Raw genomic sequence first — 19739 nt, 5'->3', positions numbered from 1 at the left:
AAGTTGTATTTCACACTTTTATAACATTGGGGAACGTTTTTAGCACCAGGCACTTGTTAAGACACCTTCCCAGTCAGGAAGGGCCTTTCTCTGTATTAGGCAGAGCCTCATTTTCGCGCCATTACTGTGCAGTTAATTTTGAGTTCAGTACATGCAGCTGCATGTGTGAGGGTCTGGAATCCACTAAAAACGTTCCTAGAAGGCTTCATTTGGTATCATATACCCTCCTGGGATTGGTGAAGTTGCAGCAAAGGCTGTGGCTGGGACTGTAAGGGGGTTAAAATTAAAAACGGCTCCGGTTTCCACATTTTAAGGGTTAACAGCTTGAAAATTGGGGTGCAATACTTTGAATGTATTAAGACACCGTGGTGAAAATTTGGTAAAGATTGGATAATTCCTTCATAGTTTTTCACATATTCAGTAATAAAGTGTGCCCTGTTTAACATTTAAAGAGACAGTAACGGTTTTGTTTTAAAACGGTTTTTGTGCTTTATTAACCAGTTTAAGCCTGTTTAACATGTCTGTACCTTCAGATAGATCATGTTCTATATGTATGGTAGCCAATGTGGTTCCCCCTTCAAATATGTGTGATAATTGTGCCATAGCGTCCAAACAAAGTAAGGACAGTACTGCCACAGATAATAAAGTTGCCCAAGATGATTCATCAGATGAAGGGAGTAGACATAGTTCTACATCATCTCCTTCTGTGTCTATACCAGTTATGCCCGCGCAGGCGACCCCTAGTACTTCTAGCGCGCCAATGCTTGTTACTATGCAGTAATTGACGGCAGTAATGGATAACTCCATAGCTAATATTTTATCCAAAATGCCAGCATTTCAGAGAAAGCGCGATTGCTCTGTTTTAAACACTGTAGAGCAGGAGGGCGTTGATGATAATTTTTCTGTCATACCCTCACACCAATCTGAAGTGGCAGTGAGGGAGGGTTTGTCAGATGGGGAAATTTCTGATACAGGAAGAATTTCTCAGCAGGCAGAACCTGATGTTGTGACATTTAAATTTAAATTAGAGCATCTCCGCGCATTACTTAAGGAGGTGCTATCTACTCTGGATGATTGTGACAATCTGGTCAACCCAGAAAAATTGTGCAAGATGGACAGTTCCTTGAGGTCCCGGTGCACCCTGATGCTTTTCCGATACCTAAACGGGTGGCGGACATAGTGAATAAGGAGTGGGAGAAGCCAGGCATACCTTTTGTCCCTCCTCCTATATTTAAGAAATTGTTCCCTATGGTCGACCCCAGGAAGGACACATGGCAAACAGTCCCTAAGGTCGAGGGGGAGTTTTCTACTCTAGCCAAGCGCACGACCATTCCTATTGAGGACAATTGTGCTTTCAAAGATCCTATGGATAAAAAATTGGAGGGTTTGCTTAAAAAGATTTTTGTACAGCAAGGTTACCTCCTTCAACCTATTTCGTGCATTATTCCTGTCACTACAGCGGCGTGGTTCTGGTTCGAGGAACTGGAAAAGTCGCTCAGTAGGGAGACTCCGTATGAGGAAGTCATGGACAGAATTTACGCACTTAAGTTAGCTAATTCCTTTATTTTAGACGCCGCTTTGCAGTTAGCGAGGTTAGCGGCAAAAAATTCAGGGTTTACAATTGTGGCGCGCAGAGCGCTCTGGCTAAAGTCTTGGTCGGCGGATGTATCTTCCAAGACAAAATTGCTTAATACCCCTTTCAAAGGTAAGACCCCTTTTGGGCCAGAATTGAAAGAGATTATTTCAGTCATCACTGGGGGAAAGGGCCATGCCCTCCCACAAGATAAACCTTTCAAGGCTAAGAATAAGTCCAATTTTCGTTCCTTTCGCAATTTCAGGAACGGACCGGCTTCCAACTCGGCAGCCTCTAGACAAGAGGGTAACGCTTCCCAGACTAAACCAGCTTGGAAATCAATGCAAGGCTGGAACAAGGGTAAACAGGCCAAGAAACCTGCTGCTGCTACCAAGTCAGCATGAAGAGGTAGCCCCCGATCCGGAACCGGATCTAGTAGGGGGCAGACTCTCTCTCTTTGCTCAGGCTTGGGCAAGAGATGTTCAGGATCCCTGGGCACTAGAAATAGTCTCTCAGGGTTATCTTCTAGAATTCAAGGAACTACCCCCAAGGGGAAGGTTCCACATGTCTCACTTATCTTCAAACCAAGTAAAGAGACAGGCATTCTTGCATTGTGTAGAAGACCTGTTAAAGATGGGAGTGATACTCCCAGTTCCAACTGTGGAACAAGGTCAGGGGTTTTACTCAAATCTGTTTGTAGTTCCCAAAAAAAAGAGGGAACTTTCAGACCAATTCTGGATTTAAAAATTCTAAACAAATTTCTCAGAGTGCCATCGTTCAAAATGGAAACTATTCGAACGATTTTACCTACAATCCAGGAGGGTCAATTTATGACTACCGTGGATCTAAAGGATGCGTATCTGCATATTCCTATCCACAAAGATCATCATCAGTTCCTAAGGTTCGCCTTTCTGGACAAACATTACCTATTGTGGCTCTTCCATTCAGACTAGCCACTGCTCCAAGGATTTTCACAAAGGTGCTCGGGTCCCTTCTAGCGGTTCTAAGACCCAGGGGCATTGCAGTGGCACCTTACTTGGACGACATCCTAATTCAAGCGTCGTCTCTTTCAAAGACAAAGGCTCACACAGACATTGTTCTAGCCTTTCTCAGATCTCACGGGTGGTAGGTGAACATAGAAAAAAGTTCCCCGTCTCCGTCAACAAGAGTCCCTTTCTTGGGAACAATAATAGATTCTTTAGAAATGAAGATTTTCCTGACAGATGTCAAAGAGTCAAAGCTTCTAAATGCTTGTCAAGTTCTTCACTCTGTTCTACGGCCTTCCATAGCTCAGTGCATGGAAGTAGTAGGGTTGATGGTTGCAGCAATGGACATAGTTCCTTTTGCGCGAATTCATCTAAGACCATTACAACTGTGCATGCTCAAACAGTGGAATGGGGACTATACAGACTTGTCTCCAGTGATTCAAGTAGATCAGAAGACCAGAGATTCACTCCGTTGGTGGCTGACTCAGGATCACCTGTCCCAGGGAATGAGCTTCCGCAGACCAGAGTGGGTCATTGTCACGACCGACGCCAGTCTATTAGGCTGGGGCGTGGTCTGGGATTCCCTGAAAGCTCAGGGTCTATGGTCTCGGGAAGAGTCTCTTCTCCCGATAAAACATCCTGGAACTGAGAGAGATATTCAATGCTCTTCGGGCTTGGCCTCAACTAGCAAAGGCCAGATTCATAAGATTCCAATCAGACAACATGACGACTGTTGCTTACTTCAACCATCAGGGGGGAACAAGGAGTTCCCTGGCGATGAGAGAGGTGACCAAGATCATCAAATGGGCGGAGGATCACTCCTACCACCTGTCTGCGATCCACATCCCAGGAGTGGAAAACTGGGAGGCGGATTATCTGAGTCGTCAGACCTTTCATCCGGGGGAGTGGGAACTCCACCCGGAGGTGTTTGCCCAGTTGACCCAATTATGGGGCATTCCAGACATGGATCTGATGGCGTCTCGTCAGAACTTCAAGGTTCCTTGCTACGGGTCCAGATCCAGGGATCCCAAGGCGACTCTGGTGGATGCATTAGTGGCGCCTTGGACTTTCAACCTAGCTTATGCTTTTCCACCGTTCCTTCTCATTCCCAGGCTGGTAGCCAGGATCAAACAGGAGATGGCCTCAGTGATTTTGATAGCTCCTGCGTGGCCACGCAGGACTTGGTATGCAGACCTGGTGAATATGTCATCGGCTCCACCATGGAAGCTACCTTTGAGACAGGATCTTCTAGTACAAGGTCCATTCGAACATCCAAATCTAGTTTCTCTCCAGCTGACTGCTTGGAAATTGAACGCTTGATTTTGTCTAAGCGTGGGTTTTTGGATTCTGTGATAGATACTCTGGTACAAGCCAGAAAACCTGTGACTAGAAAGATTACCATAAAATATGGAAAAGATATATCTGTTGGTGTGAATCCAAGGGATTCTCATGGAGTAAGATTACAATTCCTAGGATCCTTTCCTTTCTCCAAGAAGGTTTGGATAAGGGATTATCAGCGAGTTCTCTAAAAGGACAGATTTCTGCTTTATCTGTCTTGTTACACAAACGACTGGCAGCTGTGCCAGATGTTCAAGCTTTTGTTCAGGCTTTGGTCAGGATCAAGCCTGTTTACAGACCCTTGACTCCTCCCTGGAGTCTAAATTTGGTTCTTTCAGTTCTTCAAGGGGTTCCGTTTGAACTCTTACATTCCATAGATATCAAGTTGTTATCTTGGAAAGTTCTGTTTTTGGTTGCTATTCTTCTGCTAGAAGAGTTTCTGAATTATCTGCTCTGCAGTGTAATCCGCCCTATCTGGTGTTCCATTCAGATAAGGTTGTTTTGCGTACTAAACCTGGTTTCCTTCCAAAGGTTGTTTCCAACAAGAATATTAACCAGGAAATAGTTGTGCCTTCTTTGTGTCCGAATCCAGTTTTCAAAGAAGGAACGCTTGTTACACAATTTAGATGTAGTCCGTGCTTTAAGGTTCTATTTAGAAGCAACAAAGGATTTCAGACAAACGTCTTCTCTGTTTGTAGTTCATTCTGGCAAGTGGAGAGGTCAAAAAAAGCTACTGCTACCTCTCTTTCCTTTTGGCTGAAAAGCATCATACGATTGGCTTACGAGACTGCCGGACGGCAGCCTCCTGAACGAATCACAGCTCACTCTACTAGGGCTGTGGCTTCCACATGGGCCTTCAAGAACGAGGCTTCTGTTGATCAGATATGTAAGGCAGCGACCTGGTCTTCTCTGCACACTTTGTCCAAATTCTACAAATTTGATACTTTTGCTTCTTCGGAGGCTATTTTTGGGAGAAAGGTTTTGCAAGCCGTGGTGCCTTCTGTTTAGGTAACCTGATTTGCTCCCTCCCTTCATCCGTGTCCTAAAGCTTTGGTATTGGTTCCCACAAGTAATGGATGACACCGTGGACCGGACACACCAATGTTGGAGAAAACAGAATTTATGCTTACCTGATAAATTACTTTCTCCAACGGTGTGTCCGGTCCACGGCCCGCCCTGGTTTTTTTTTCTCTATACACTACAGTCACCACGGCACACTATAGTTTCTCCTTTTTTTCTCCTAACCGTCGGTCGAATGACTGGGGGGGCGGAGCCTGGGAGGGACTTTATGGACAGCTCTTGCTGTGTGCTCTCCTTGCCTTTCCCTGTGGGGGAGGAGAATATCCCACAAGTAATGGATGACACCGTGGACCGGACACACCGTTGGAGAAAGTAATTTATCAGGTAAGCATAAATTCTGTTTTTCTATCCGGCCTGTGTGTTTTGCTGACATAGAGAGCCTACTGTGTTTACTTGCTGCCCTCCCTAGTCTATGAGCCACGACTCATATGTGTTTAACCTTTTTTTAATTTCTCCCCCCAAAAAATAATTTCAATCATTTTTCTAGTGTAATCTAATAGTATTTTCTATCAGGCGTGTGTGTATCCGACATACATAGCCTACTGTTTTTAATAGCTGCCCTTCCAAGGCTATCAGCCACGACTCATATGTATGTGCTTAACCTTTTTCTTAAAATTTCCAAAAAAAAGTCTTTAAATCATTATGCTAGTGTAATCTAATTGTATTTTCTATCAGGCCTGTGTCTAACTGTCTATCTGACTTACACAGCATACTGTTGTTATAATTGCTGCCCTACGTAGCAGCCAGCCAGTGCGACCACTCATAGAGTCATATGTGCATTGCACTTCTTAACATAATTTTAATATTAAAATCTAAAATTTTAAAATATTTTGCTAGTGTAATGTAACTTAATTTTCTATCAGTCCTGTGTTTTTGTCACTTACACAGCATACTGTGTTAAATTACTGCCCTACCTACCATCCACGACTCATATCTGCCAGCCTGTCTGCCAGGCCCAAGTAGCCAATTAGTGGCACCAATCACAATTCTTGTAACAGTAATAAAAAAAAAAAAAACATAATTTTTTGGACTGCAAATATTCAGTCTCCTAGGGCCATTGAATTTCATTTACCTCCTGCCTGCCACTGCCAGCCTTTTGTGCCAGGCCGTCTAGCCAACTATTTACACCAATCATAATTGTTGTCACAGTCAGACAGTATAGTTATTAATTTAAATAAAAAAAATGTTTAGTGTTGATCTTAACCCTCAGTTTGCTCGTGCCTTTGAATTGCACTTTTCTACAGCCTTCCAAGCCTGTGTGCCAGGCCTACTTCAAAAATATTTACACCAACCATATTTGTTGTGACAGTATTCTAATAATTAAAAATTAAAATTTTTGGTAATAGTTGCTGTGATTTGAATCGTCAGTTTGCTGGTGCCATTGAAACGCACTTTCCTCCTGCCTTGCAGCCTGCTGTGAGCCAGGCCCCCGCCTAGCCAATTGTTGTCAGCAATCATATTTCTGTTAACAGTATTGCAGAAATTGTCAATCATCACTGTTTAGACTGTCAGTAATCAGTCTCCTAGTGTCCTTGAATTGCATCTCCCTCCTGCCTGCCATCCTTTTGTGCCAGGCCGTCTTGCCAACTATTTACACCAATCCTAATTTTTTGGCACAGTATAGTTACTAATTAAAATTAAAAAAATCTTTATTGTTGATGATCTTAACCCTCAGTTTGCTTGTGCCTTTGAATTGCAGTTTTCTACAGCCTTCCAAGCCTGTGTGCCAGGCCTACTTAAAAAATATTTACACCAATCATATTTGTTGTGACAGTATTCTAATAATTAAAAATTTAAATTTTTGGTAATAGTTGCTGTGATTTGAATCGTCAGTTTGCTGGTGCCATTGAAACGCACTTTCCTCCTGCCTTGCAGCCTGCTGTGAGCCAGGCCCCCACCTAGCCAATTGTTGTCAGCAATCATATTTCTGTTAACAGTATTGCAAAAATTGTCAATCATCACTGTTTAGACTGTCAGTAATCAGTCTCCTAGTGTCCTTGAATTGCATCTCCCTCCTGCCTGCCATCCTTTTGTGCCAGGCCGTCTTGCCAACTATTTACACCAATCCTATTTTTTTGTCACAGTATAGTTACTAATTAAAATTAAAAAAATCTTTATTGTTGATGATCTTAACCCTCAGTTTGCTCGTGCCTTTGAATTGCACTTTTCTACAGCCTTCCAAGCCTGTGTGCCAAGCCTACTTAAAAAATATTTACACCAATCATATTTGTTGTGACAGTATTCTAATAATTAAAAATTAAAATTTTTGGTAATAGTTGCTGTGATTTGAATCGTCAGTTTGCTGGTGCCATTGAAACGCACTTTCCTCCTGCCTTGCAGCCTGCTGTGAGCCAGGCCCCCACCTAGCCAATTGTTGTCAGCAATCATATTTCTGTTAACAGTATTGCAAAAATTGTCAATCATCACTGTTTAGACTGTCAGTAATCAGTCTCCTAGTGTCCTTGAATTGCATCTCCCTCCTGCCTGCCATCCTTTTGTGTCAGGCCGTCTTGCCAACTATTTACACCAATCCTAATTTTTTGTCACAGTATAGTTACTAATTAAAATTAAAAAAATCTTTATTGTTGATGATCTTAACCCTCAGTTTGCTCGTGCCTTTGAATTGCACTTTTCTACAGCCTTCCAAGCCTGTGTGCCAGGCCTACTTAAAAAATATTTACACCAATCAAATTTGTTGTGACAGTATTCTAATAATTAAAAATTAAAATTTTTGGTAATAGTTGCTGTGATTTGAAACCTCAGTTTGCTGGTGCCATTGAATAGCACTTTCCTCCTGCCTTGCAGCCTGCTGTGAGCCAGGCCCACCTAGCCAATTGTTGTCAGCAATCATATTTCTTTTAACAGTATTGCAAAAATTGTCAATCATCACTGTTTTGACTGTCATTAATCAGTCTCCTAGTGTCCTTGAATTGCATCTCCCTCCTGCCTGCCATCCTTTTGTGCCAAGCCGTCTTGCCAACTATTTACACCAATCCTAATTGTTGTCACAGTATAGTTACTAATTTAAATAAAAAAAATCTTGATGGTTGATCTTAATCCTCATTTTGCTTGTGCCATTGAATTGCACTTTTCTACTGCCTGCCAGCCTGTGTGCCAGGCCCAACTATCCAATTAGTGCTAGCAATCATATTTCTTTTAACAGTATTGCAAAATCCAGGCCCTATAGACCTCACCAAATAGGGGGAGTTACAGAGATTAAAGTGCTAAGAATGGTAGTACTTAAAACACAACCTCGTTAAAATAGGTAGCAGACCACATGTCTTATTATTATAATTTTTCAGGGTAATCTGGCAGGCCATATAGAACTCCCACAATAGGGGGGGGGGGGGAACAGGGATTAAAGTGCTAAGAAAAGTACTAATTGACACAAGCTAGTTGGGTCCAAGAACGCATGTTTGATTATTAGAATTTATTAGGGTAATTATATATCTAACAAATATATCTATTTCTCTTCTATCGATTCTATCTAACTATCAATCTATGTATATCTATCTATCCTATCTATCACTATCAATCTATCTTCTGTCCGGGATGTTTTGAGACAGCCACTTTGGGAATGTTAGTTGATTTAGACCCATTATGGCTTAAAAGCAGACTCTGCATCAACTATGTAATTTTCCATGGGAGTTTTGCCAGGGATCCCCCTTCAGCATGCAACAGTCCAGGTGTTAGGACCCTTGAAACAACTTTTCCATCACTATTGTGGCCAGAAAGAGTCCTTGTAGGTTTTAAAGTTCGCCTGCCTATTGAATTCAATGGCGGTTCGCGCACAATACCGGAAGTTCGAGTCCGCGGTTCGCGAACCAAAAATTTTAGGTTCGCGACATCACTACTCCTAACCAACATGGGTGCAAAGCCCATAGGGAACATTACTAAATAATATTATTAACAACACAACACACAGAAATATGGCACTCTCTTGCAAGTACATAGCAAGATTAAAAGTAAACATTGAAGAGTTAGTTACAGCATTTGGCCAAATGGTTTAAGCCCAGGACCTACAGATATGCAATGCATGCTTTTAATCAAGCAGATACAAACAATGGTAGCACAGGCCTTATGAAATTCCCCTAGAAACATACAAAACATGGAAATGGATTGCACTCTCAAACTGTACTGGGTACAATTTAAAAACACACTTTGTCACTTTGTTACACAATAATTAGAGCTTTTGACTAATTATCATATTTTACTAAAAAGCAGTCTCTGTCTCAATCCGGTGTATATGCGCTCAGGACACAGACCCTCGGGGCAGTGGTAGGGATTTGGAGACACCGACCCCTGACCTGGGAAGAGTATCCTGGACGTGGATAGATGATATTCTGTGATTCATAGTTGCAAGAAGTTATTGTAGAATTAATGGAGAGTGCAACATAAGTATACAATATATTCTGGCTTTACTCTGACTATATAGTTAGTTGATAAAAGTAGCTGCAGTATTCAAAGAGAGGAAAATGTAGCAATGTAGGATGTTCAGGCATTAGAGTAAACTGGTAGAAGATTGACTCATAGATGCAGACTAAGGTTTGTTGCAGGTTTACAGTACATTGTATTATATAGAGCTGAATGTCAAAATTAAGCAAAGCAGCACAGGTGATAGACAAGTTGCAAGTTAAAGGCATTAATTACTGTTTGTGCATATATTGGAGAATCACATGGAAGCTTTTAACTGAACACATAGATGCAGAGTTCTGAATCTATTAACATATTTGCAGTAGGTTATTTCAGCTATGACAACTTGTAGCAGAGAAATAGTTATAAAGTTCTGAGTAAGATGCTGTAGTTGTAATTAGAGTGTGATGATAACCAAAAGCATACTTGTGATTTATAATAAAGTTCAGAGTTTGTTAAGTAGCAGTGTCCAGGAAACAGAATGGAATTATTTGGATACTTGCGATTTGATGATTTTAAGCATAGGTAATAGAATAGGCTTTAGCTTGAATATGTTGGTAAATTCATGCAGGAAACTGTCACAGACCTCTGTTGTTCAGGATCACAACTTCAAAGTTAATGCAAAGCACATTAGTCCTGAGAAGACTTAAAAAGAGGCTGAGGGAATCAGGTGCATGAATGATTAATCAGGCAGGCAAGCTAAATGCAAATACTGCCCAAACCAGCTTGATTTGTCAGAAGCAGGGAAGGCAGTCTTAACCCCTTAATGACCGGACCATTTTTCAATTTTCTTACCCTTAATGACAATGGCTATTTTTACATTTCTGCAATGTTTGTGTTTAGCTGTAATTTTCCTCTTACTGTACCCACATATATTATATACCGTTTTTCTCGCCATTAAATGGACTTTCTAAAGATACCATTATTTTCATCATATCTTATAATTTACTAAAAAAAAAAAAAGATAAAATATGAGGAAAAATGGAAAAAAACACACTTTTTCTAACTTTGACCCCCAAAATCTGTTACACATGTACAATCACCAAAAAACACTCATGCTAAATAGTTTCTAAATTTTGTCCTGAGTTTAGAAATACCCAATGTTTAAACATTCTTTGCTTTTTTTGCAAGTTATAGGGCAATAAGTACAAGTAGCACTTTGCTATTTCCAAACCACTTTTTTTCAAAATTAGCGCTAGTTACATTAGAACCCTGATATCTGTCGGGAATACCTGAATATCCCTTGACATGTATATATTTTTTTTTAGAAGACAACCCAAAGTATTGATCTAGGCCCATTTTGGTATATTTCATGCCACCATTTCACCGCCAAATGCGATAAAAAAAAAAAAAAGTTAACTTTTTCACAAATTTTGTCACAAACTTTAGGTTTCCCACTGAAATTATTTACAAACAGCTTCTGCAATTATGGCACAAATGGTTGTAAATGCTTCTCTGGGATCCCCTTTTTTCAGAAATAACAGACTTATATGGCTTTGGGGTTGCTTTTTGGTAATTAGAAAGCCGCTAAATGCCGCTGAGCACCACACGTGTTTTATGCCCAGGAGTGAAGGGGTTAATTAGGGAGCTTGTAGGGAGCTTGTAGGGTTAATTTTAGCTTTAGTGTAGTGTAGTAGACAACCCCAAGTATTGATCTAGGCCCATTTTGGTATATTTTATGCCACCATTTCACCGCCAAATGCGAGCAAATAAAAAAAAAAACTTTACATTTTTCACAATTTTAGGTTTCTCACTGAAATAATTTACAAACAGCTTGTGCTATTATGGCAGAAATTGTTGTAAAAGCTTCTCTGGGATCCCCTTTGTTCAGAAATAGCAGACTTATATGGCTTTGGCGTTGCTTTTTGGTAATTAGAAGGCCGCTAAATGCTGCTGCGCACCACACTTGAATTATACCCAGCAGTGAAGGGGTTAAATTAGGTAGCTTGTAGGGAGCATGCAGGGTTAATTTTAGAGATTAGCCTCCCACCTTACATATACCACCCCCTGATCCCTCCCAAACAGCTCTCTTCCCTCCCCCACCCCACAATTGTTACCGCCATCTTAAGTACTGGCAGAAAGTCTGCCAGTACTAAATAAGAGTTTTTTGTTTTTTTTTTAAATAAAAATAATAAAATCTTTTAGCTGGGATGGACCCCTGCCTTAGCCCCAACCTCTCTGATCCCCCCTCCAGCTCTCTAACCCTCTCCCCTACCTAATTACCGCCATCTTGGGTACTGGCAGCTGTTTGCCAGTACCCACTTTGGCCCCAAAAAACAAAGTATTTTTATTTTATTTTTTAATTAACTCTTTCTGTAGTGTAGCAGCCCCTCCACAATCCGGGCCCTGACTGAAACTGCACATTCCCAGCGCTGAAAGACCACTGCTTAGAGCTCACAGCTCATTCACTCTGGGGTTCTAAGTGTAACGCAGGAGGAGTCTCATCAAGCCGCAGCGTCATTACGTGACTGTAGTGATGACCGTTAGCACCACCTCTCTGCTCACTCACACTGTCTATCGCACAGGCTGAACTGTGCGATTAAGACAGTGTAGGGATGGGTTGAGAGGCGGAGCAGGCTGCAGGCAAATCTAGTGACAGGCATCAGGCTAACCACACATGAGGTTAAATAAAAAATAAAAAATACAAACATTTTTTTATTTTTTTTTATTAAAAAAAAAGACTTTGGCTTTTATTTTTTTGGGGCTATAAATTAAATATAATTTTTCCATTAGGGGGGCTATTGGAAAAATTATATTTTATTCAAAGTTTTTTTTTTCCTTCATTTGGACTGGGGGTTCATGTGTAGCTGTGAACATATGGAGGGGCCTCCACTGTGGAAACTTATCATCTCAAACATAGATATTGTATGGCAACTGGTTTTATGGTGAAAAAATAGAAAAATACCGAACCCCTCTATTCTAGAAACTCCATGGGACCGATTTATTAAGGGCCGAATGGCCCTGAATACAACTGTTTCCGCGTGAGCCTTCGGGCTCGCCAGAAACAGGAGTTAAGAAGTAGGGGTCTTAAGAATGATGCTCCTTAACTCATCCGCTGCCTCTGAGGCGGCGGACAGGAATCTGCCCAATCGTATACGATCGGGTTTATTGACACCCCCTGCTAGTGGCTGATTGGCCACAAATCTGCAGGGGGTGGCATTGCATAAGCAGTTCACCAGAACTGCTTGTGCAATGTTAAATGGTGACAGTGTATGCTGTCTGCATTTAGCGATGCAGGGCGGACATGATTGTTTATAGCAATTTATGTAGCCCGGGGTATGATAAATCTACCCCCATGTTTATCCAGCTGAAAAATACCCCTATGGCAATACAATACCTAACAATTGGCCTCTACCTGTGAGACATTAAAGCAACAATTATTTTACTCTGGATAAAAATCCAGCTCGGAATAAGGATTATTGGTCAGGCTACAAAGCTGAACAAAAAATGTGACAATGAAGAATAAAGACCATTATACAGCATCAACACAAAGATAGAGGTGAGTACTCAAACTGTGTCAGGAAAAGGATGTATTTTACCGATTGAACAAAGTTATGATTTGTGCAGGTACTTAAAAAAGGTTATACATTTTAGATTTAAATGCAATGATGCTATGTTTGCAGCATATGGGTGTATAATGGCTCATCAGTGAAAAGGTTAATTACAGAAAAAGTCAAGCATGATATTTAATTAATATGATTTGCACTATTGTTTCTCCTATGCTTAAGCAACAAAAAAAATGATACCAGGAATTTGACACTCTCTTTAATGAAGATTTTTGTTTTGACAACCAGGTATTTAAATTTGCAACTGCTACAAAATCTAAGTCAAAGTATTTAGCACCACTGATTTGTTTAATTATTTACAAGGTGAATTCCTAATATATGACCAAATACAGGCTTTTTCCTGTCTGCAGCACATGAATGAGCAAGCACAGATTTAAATGATTAATCGCATATCCAACAGATGTCTCTCTTTACACATGTGTACACAAATTTCGTCACTATGGTCACAGCTGAGGCTATATGACAAACAGAATGAAATTCCAGAATACAAATATGCTTATATTATTTTTCTTACCTATATAGAAATATTTTTCATGTTTATGCATAAGAACAATTCTCTATTAGAGACACTCATGATTATTTGCTGCAAATAATAAAGCAATTAAGCATAAATCATGGTACGTGCGTTAACTCTATACAGTGTTTTTTTTTATTTTTTATTTTTATATTACAATTGTATGTTACCTATATCTTTATGAGGAAACAAGAGAAGTTGATATATGTGTTTCGTTAATTAAATAAAGTACAAAATACAAAATATGGAAAATTGTATTAACAGTTGTCGATAGTGATTTGAGTAACTTTGACAGGAAGTCTTCAAAATTGATGATTATTGGTTATTATATATATACAGTATATATATATATATATATATATATATATATATATATATATATATATATATATATATATATATATATATATATATATATATATATATATATATATATGTAAATCAATATCTGCACTCATCATTGAAACGTCAAAGGTTTTACTTATTTTTATTGAAAACCCTACAAGTGCAGTGGATATCCCAGGAGGGTGGATTCACTATTCCAATTTGTTATATTGTTGTATTTCAGGCAATTAGTGTTAACTCTTAAAGGGACATAATACTCATATGCTAAGTCACTTGAAACTGATGCAGTATAACTGTAAAAAGCTGCCAGGAAAATATCACCTGAGCATCTCTATGTAAAAAAGGAAGATATTTTACCTCACAATCTCCTCAGCTCACCAGAGTAAGTTCTGTGTAAAGAAATATACTTCAGCTATTGCTCAGCTGCAGGTAAAAAAAAATAATAATAAAGAAATGAACAGCAGTCAATCAGCATCAGCAGTGCTGAGGTCATGAACTCTTTTACTGTGATCTCATGAGATTTGACTTAACTCTCATGAGATTTCATCGTAAACTTCCTTAAACTGAATAGAGATATAACATGAGAGTGCACAAGGCTCAATCCCTTAGCTGTCCCGGGACAGACATACTGATTTGCAGCTTAGAAGTCCTTTACAATGGGATGTGGCTACTCAGGAACTTTTGAGGTAAAATATCTTTCTTTTTTACATAGAGATATTAAGCTGATATTTTCTAGTCAGTTTTTTTACAGCTATGCTGCATCACTTTGAAGTGTTTTAACATTTGGGTATCATAGCCCTTTAAATAACTCCACAGGCATGAGCACAATGTTATCTATAAGACACACATGAACTAATGCCCTCTAGCTCAGAAAAACTGTCAAATGCATTCAGATAAGCTGCCTTCAAGGGATTAGAAATTAGCTTTCAACTAAGGTTTAGCTTTCAACTAAGAATACCAAGAGAACAAAGCAAATTTGATGATAAAAGTAAATTGGACATTTGATTAAAATGACATGCCCTATCTGAATCATGAAAGTTTAATTTGTACTTTACTGTCCCTTTAAAAAAAATTCAAATAAAGTTGAATAATTTTTAAATACAAGATATGAGCCACACAATATATAAATATTAGGGATGATTTGAGTGCTTATAAAATATAGTTTTTTTTCAGTTTCTCAAACTGAATTAGTCAAATGATAAAAGTAAATTGGAAAGTTGTTTATAATTGCATGCAGGCACATCCATGTGCATTGTTATTTCTTCAACAAAGGATATCTGAACAATTAAGCAAATTAAATAATATAAGTAAACTGGAAGGTTGTTTAAAATTCTCTATCTTGATCATGAAAGAAGAAATTTGGGTTTCAAGTCCCTTTTAAAGCACCTTTACATCCTTATACTGCAATTATTTTTCAGTAGCCGATTTCCACCCACCATTTGCCTTATTTGGAGGAGCCAATCTGGCCTTTAGCCCACAGACAACAAGGCTAGTGCTGGCTTTAATGTTAGTATAGAGTGCATCAGAGCTAAAGCCAATTAGGGACAGATCTGTAGAATATTTAGCCTTGAGATGTCAGCATAGTACAGTTTCTGTGAATTGGAAAAGCCTTCATTTTCAAAAATAAATCAAATAAAATGGGTGCAAAATAAATATTGAAAGTATACTGCAAAGTTTTTTTATTATGCATGAGTAAACATTGAGGCCCATTTATCAAGCTCCGTATGGAGCTTGTGGGCCCGTGTTTCTGGCGAGTCTTCAGACTCGCCAGTAACAGCAGTTATGAAGCAGCGGTCTAAAGACCGCTGCTCCATAACCCTGTCCGCCTGCTCTGAAGAGGCGGACAGAGATTGCCACAATTCAACACAATCGAGTATGATCGGGTTGATTGACACCTCCCTGCTGGTGGCCCATTGGCCGCGAGTTTGCAGGGGGCGGCGTTGCACCAGGAGCTCACAAGAACTGCTGGTGCAATGCTGAATATGGAGAGCGTATTGCTCTCCGCATTCAGCGATGTCTGTCGGACCTGATCCGCACTGTCGGATCAGGTCCGACAGACATTTGATAAATAGGCCTCATTGTATATACAAATACCAAGTTATTTGGCTCTTTAAGTCTAGCACAGATTAATACAAATATTTAATAGTGGGGTAAAGTTTCTGAGTACTTTAACATTTTGCGAAAAATGCTTGTTGCAACCTCGCTGCTCTAAAATTGTGAGATTCAAAGAGATTTGCACCCACTTCTCATCAGATCGACATGATCAGGTCCATTGAAAACAGTGGAGACACTTCAATCTCACAATTCTCAGCACCATAGAACCACTTCCACAGTTAACTAAAGTATTAAAAAGATGTTAAAAAAAAACATTACAAAACAAATTAATAACAATGAAATCCTCTATAAAATAAAAGTTCAATTGTATGCATAAAAGAAAACTAGAAAAAAGTTCAACAATGTTAGCAGGGAAGGAAAGAGCTACAACATTAATACAACAATAAGTCCAACAAGCTCCCTACCTCCCCTGGTTGTTTTATGTATTTAGAAAGGGTGGGAAGACAAAGAATATTCAGCCAGGCAAACTCAGTGTTAAACTTGGGTGATTGAATTAGCCATTCAATAGAGTAACTGACCAATCAGGAACTGTTACAATTGACCTTCTACTATTGGTTGCTTACCATCAGGCTGCTAATTGGCCACAATATCTCAATTCTAGGTTTCCTGGCTGCTATATGATCAGTGTCACTCTAAGAAATCGTAGTTTTTAGTCTTTTATGGCATCTTGTGTGAGATAAGAAGTTCTATTTATACCTCTACAGTTCACGTAATAAAACAGACTTCCCAGAATTCAAGTTCCAGCTGTGTCACTGGAATGAATAGGCTAATATCACGTTGTCTGCCTGAGCTAACATAAATTAAGGATCCTGGTACACTCAGTTGGCTGTGACCCACAGGTGTGTGCTACAGACCCTGTCTACTACAGTGTTGCAGAAGATTGCTGGAGTCTCACTGCTAGAAGCTGGTCCTTTTCAAGACACAGGAAGGCCACATTGACTGCAAGACTGACCTCTTCTCCCTTCAACAACATCTTGCAACACCCACCCATTGACAACCCATAGCTACCTTTTTGCATCGGATACAAATACCATTCTATTCAGCAAGACTTTTACATAACAAGGTATGCAAATACTAAAGGGACAGTAAAATAAACGTTCATGATTTATATAGAGGATGCAAGCTTAAACAACTTTCCAATTGACTTCTATTATCTAATTTGCTGTGGTCTCTTGGTAACATTTGTTAAAGGCATACCCGGGTATGCTCAAGAGCAGCAATGCACTACTGGGAGCTAGCTGCTGATTGGTAACTGCACATATATGCCTTTGTCATTCGATCACCTGATGTGTTCAGATAGCTCCCAGTAGTGCATTGTTGCTCCTTCAACAAAGGATACCAAGACAGTAAAGCAAATTTGATATCATAAGTAAATTAGAAAGTTGTTTAGAATTGTATGCTCTATCTGAAGCTATAGGGAATCATGTCCACCCTGCATCACTAAATGCCGACAGCATACGCTGTCGGCATTTTAAAATTGCACAAGCATTTCACAAGAGATGCTTGTGCAATGCCGCCCCCTGCACATTCATGGCCAATCGGCCGCTAGCAGGGGTGTCAATCATCCCGATCAGAGTGGGATGATTGCAGTCCGCCACCTAAAAGGTGGTGGAAGAGTTAAGGAGCAGCAGTCTTAAGACCACTGCTTCTTAACTCCTGTTTCCAGCGAGTCGGAAGGCTCACACGGAAAAGCAGAATTCGCTGCTTAGTAAATATACCCCTATGAATTTAGCCAAGTGACCCATGTTTCTAAAATATTTACAGAAAATAATATGAAAATGTTAATTTTTTTAGCCTTTGTCAGGATTTTTTATTTTTTTTTGTATTTCAAAGCACAACCATTTAACCATGCTTTTTTGCGTCACATAGGTCAATCTATAAATAAAACAACCTCTTCCTTATTGGCATCACTGAAATAAGCTCTAACTCTAATAAAAACATATATATTCCTATAGAATAAATGCATTTTTGGAAGGGGAAATGTTGTAAAATGCACTGTTTTTAAGTTATGTTTAATAAATATATCTCAAATAAGAAAAGTACAAATATTATTTTACATTGCTGTACTGTAAATGTAACTGGTAGTTTATTTAATGCGATGATAAGTTAACTGCATACTATACTGAACAGTATAAAAGAAAATAATAATAATAATAAAACAAAAAAAATGATAAAATAATTAATATTATTATCTATACTATAATTGCGTTGGTAATGTCCGTCGCCGTCAACAATTGCGCACGCATCCTCAATGGAATGTTGGCAGCGCGAGGCAGCCATCAGAATGTTGGCTGCGCGCGTAGACAAAAGAATTCACCGGGATGCAGCGAAGGCAAACAAAGCATTACAAAGAGAAAACCATCGCTCGCATGAAGTATAACAAATAAAAAAAATGAACCTCCCACACAAAGTATTAACACATACACCGCAAACCCGCACATCACAAAATAATAAAGTAATTAACCCCTTAATCCCTTAACGGTCAACCACCCACATCGCAATAAACCTAATTACCTTATTAACCCCTAAACCGCAAAACCCCCACATCGCAATAAACATAATTAACCTATTAACCCCTAAACTGCAAAACCCACACATCGAAATAAACCTAATTATCCTATTAACCCCTAAACCACAAAACCCCCACATCGCAATAAACCTAATTACCCTATTAACCCCTACATCGCAATAAACATAATTAACCTATTAACCCCTAAACCGCAAAACCTAAACAAGAGCTAAGATTACAAAAATTAAAAAAGGCTAACATTACAGAAAATAAAAAAACAAAATTACCAAAGTTTACAAAATTAAACCTAATCCCTATGAAAATAAAAAAGCCCCCCAAAATAAACTACCAGTAGCACTTAAAAGGGCTTTTTGCAGGGCATTGCCCCAAGATAAACAGCGCTTTTACAGAAAAAAGTCTAAGTCCCCCTAATGTAAATACCCCCACCCACCAAAGCCCCCAAAATATAAGAACCAAACATTAAAAATCCTAAAATACCCATTGCCCTGAAAAAGGCATTTGTTTGGGCATTGCCTTTAAAAGGGCATTTAGCTCTTTTACTGCCCATCCCTAATCAAAATAAAACAAACCCCCCCAAAAAACCCTTAAAAAAACCTAAGTCTTGGTTGGTGCTCACCATTCCTGAAGTTCGGCGGAGAAGGTCCTGTTCCAGGCGGTGAAGTCTTCTTACAAGCGGCGACATCTTCTTCCAGGAACATCCGGCGTGGAGCTGAAAACCGATGACCACAGAGCTGAAGACCGGCGACCCTGGAACTGAAGACCGGCAATCCTGGAACTGAAGATCGGCGACCGTTGAGCCATGGAGCGTGGAGGATCCTCTTCGTACGATTTAAACAGCCAATAGGATTTCAGTAGCTCTTATCCTATTGGCTGATTTGAATTTGAAGAATCAAATCAGCCAATAGGAATTCAAGGGACACCATCTGTAATCGCGTACCCTGAATTAACTATTCAGTGTACGGCGGCGATCATACGAAGAGGATCCTACATGCTCCATGGCTCTATGGTTGCCGGTCTTCAATTCCAAGGTCGCCGGTCTTCAGTTCCAGGGGCGCTGGTCTTTAGCTCCACGGTTATCGTTCTTCAGCTCCACCCTCCGCTCCACGCCGGATTGTTCCTGGAAGAAGAAAGAAGAGGTCCCCACTTGGAAGAGGACCTTCTCCGTCGGACTTCAGGAACTGTGAGTAGCAACCTGGGGGTTAGACTTAGGTTTTTGTTAAGTTTCTTTTCGGGGGTTGTTTTATTTAGATTAGGGATGGGCAGTAAAAGAGCTAAAATG

The sequence above is a fragment of the Bombina bombina genome, chromosome 4 (genome assembly GCF_027579735.1).
Source record: "Bombina bombina isolate aBomBom1 chromosome 4, aBomBom1.pri, whole genome shotgun sequence".
Taxonomy (NCBI): domain Eukaryota; kingdom Metazoa; phylum Chordata; class Amphibia; order Anura; family Bombinatoridae; genus Bombina; species Bombina bombina.
This window is presented reverse-complemented; position numbering follows the sequence as displayed.